The sequence below is a fragment of the Micropterus dolomieu genome, linkage group LG08, assembly GCF_021292245.1.
Source record: "Micropterus dolomieu isolate WLL.071019.BEF.003 ecotype Adirondacks linkage group LG08, ASM2129224v1, whole genome shotgun sequence".
Lineage (NCBI taxonomy): Eukaryota > Metazoa > Chordata > Actinopteri > Centrarchiformes > Centrarchidae > Micropterus > Micropterus dolomieu.
Genome location: NC_060157.1, coordinates 1474909 through 1477644, shown reverse-complemented (window position 1 = coordinate 1477644; position 2736 = coordinate 1474909). Strand labels below are relative to the sequence as shown.

At 43.6% G+C, this 2736-nt stretch overlaps 1 non-coding gene across 1 annotated transcript; it reads right to left on the bottom strand.

The window, feature by feature from the left end:
- Positions 1 to 303: 303 nt before the first annotated feature.
- On the bottom strand, positions 304 to 386 carry trnal-cag. The gene has a single exon. It is a non-coding gene; the product is annotated as a tRNA-Leu (tRNA).
- Positions 387 to 2736: the final 2350 nt, after the last annotated feature.

Below are 2736 nucleotides of genomic sequence, written 5' to 3'. Positions count from 1 at the left end.
GATCATTAGCATCTGTTTGGTATAATTGTTTAATCAAACAGCTGACGATAAACCTACAAAATCCCTGACTTTGTGCAAGTGCGCCTGGAAGAACTGATGCTATTTTAAAAGCAAAGGGTGGTCACACCAAATATTACATGAGAGGCTAGAGAACAACTTCTTCTTTGAATCTGTATGTCAAACCCACTGTACTACTAACACTGTCTGTTTTTACTTATCACTTATCATCCAACATACAAGGAACGATTGACTCTTCTACCCCAATACCGTGTGAAAGGCATTTTGCTGAGTTTGAAAAGTAACTGTCAGAAGTGGGACTCGAACCCACGCCTCCAGAGGAGACGGCAACCTGAACGCAGCGCCTTAGACCGCTCGGCCATCCTGACTGCGCAACCTCGTGTACAGTAGAACCTTTGCTATATCATGACAGAGTGCATACGACACGATACAATACACTATGCCATGACATGCTATGGCTCAACTCCCGCCACAACGTCATCCAATTGGTCATGAAACACAGTCTAACTTTCCACATCCAACAAGATCAGACAACGTTCTGTGATTATGAAGACTTTTAAAATTATTTTTATTATACCTTTATTTTACCAGGCAAGTTAATTCAGAACAGTTTCTTATTTACAACAACGGCCTGGCAGGGGACAAAGGCCTTGTTTGGGAAAGGGTACTGGGATTAAATAAAAACACGAAAAAATAGACAGAGGATGCAGGACAACAACACAGTCCCAACAACCAACCACCAAAATCCTTTTCAATTACTTTATGTTTCCTGAAAAGTTTCCTGGAAAAACAGCACAACTAACTAATAACCCAAACTCTGTCTCTATTTGACCTGTAATTGGGACCAAATTATATCGTTCTTGCAGGAAACATTCTCAGTTTGGTCAGTGGAGTGGCTTTAAACACTACAATACCCACAATCCTCTGCAGTCATTTGCAAAGTCCAAAAATAATCACTTCAAATTCCTGAATTTATCGATCAGTTCTTCACAGATCAACCTTTAACTTTACCCAGCATCAGCCGCCCGGCAACAGAGTCAGAAGCTCTCTGATTGGTTGTTTCTGACAGCAATGGTTTCTGGGACTTGTAGTTGACCCTGCCCACTCTGCTCCTCTATGGAAAGGTCATATTTTTAAAAACCTTCACACTGACTCCATGTTCCCTCCTTCAGTGTGAAGCTGGACAGGTTGTGGATGGACAGTGAAGGTAACCGTGGCTACGGCTCGTCAGCGCTGTGATTGGTTCGTTTCCTGTCGTGTTCATGTACTTCAGCTTGTGTGCAGCAGCTCTGTCAGTGTGATCACTCGTCTGTCAGCGGTGAAACTAAAGAGTTTTATTTATCTCACACTCTGAATTAAAGTCAGTATCCACCTCAAACGTCTGTTTTCTTCTGTCTCATGAAATATTTCACACGTTTTAAATCTTTCCCTGATGAACATTTTCCAAAGGATGTGAACTTTACAGGAGTTAATGTAAAGGGTTGAATATCGCACCTCATGATCATCATCATGTGATGTGACTCAAGCAGGAACCTCCAGGTCTGAAAAGTGAAGCTCCTTAAAGCTGCATTCTCTGTAGCAGCCAGCAGGGTGCGACTCCACCGGCTGCAGGAAGAAGTGTGATTGTATAGAAGACTGTGAGAAAATGTTTCTACTTGTCAGCTGATTTATTCCCTCAATAAACACTTTCCTGATGAGTTACTGGGCGGCTGTGGCTCAGGAGGTAGAGCGGGTTGGCCGTTAATCGGAAGGTCGGCGGTTCAATCCTGGCTCCCCCTGGTTGCATGTCGGAGTGTCCTTGGGCAAGATACTGAACCCCGAATTGCCCCTGGCGGCTGTTCCGCCAGTGTATGAGTGAGTGTGAATGTTAGTTTCCGTTTGAGCACTTAGGCTCAGTGTATGAATGTGTGTGACTGGTGAATGCAGATGTAGTGTAAAAGCGCTTTGAGTGGTCGAAAAGACTAGAAAGGCGCTATACAAGTACAGAGCATTTACATTTACAGTTTATGGCCTCAGTCGCTAGTTTCAAGTCTTCTTCAACACAGCATGATGTTCATTTAGTAAATTATGGTTTTAGAGGAACAGAGACCAGGAAGCAGGGGAGGCTTTAGGGCGGGGCTACAAGCTGACAAGTTGCTACCATGGCGACCTGTCAATCAGGATAGAGGCGACTCGTATCCGCTGCTCTGTGTACATTTAACCAGCGCCGCTGAAAAAACTTAGCAGCCGTCGGCTGGTCATTTTTCAGATGGTACGTTATGTTCTAAGCTTTTTTTTCGCGCTAGCTAAAATTAGCATCCCAGCTAATATCACAGTTAATGTGACTTACAGATGCACCTTGCTAACCAAGTTAGCTAGCTCCACCCTCTCGTCCAAATATGGTCACGTCTGGTTCCAAAAAAACAAGATGGCGACGGCCAAACTAACAAACTCAAGGCATCAAATTGGTAGTCCACAATCCAATGAAGGGACGTCACGCCGACTACGCCCACTTCTTTTATACTGGAAATGAGGAGCGAATAAGTTGAAGCCATTAACGGCCCCGAACTACTTAATGGACCTTCAGGTGAGATTACTTCTTTCAACTGCTGTTTCAAAGGTCATGATTGAAGTATGAACCTCAAAAATATGATGTTTCAGAACTTCTGGTGATTTAAAAATGACATTTGAAACAGCTGCTCTGTAAAGCAGGACTCACCTGGTCAGGTAACTGAAGCT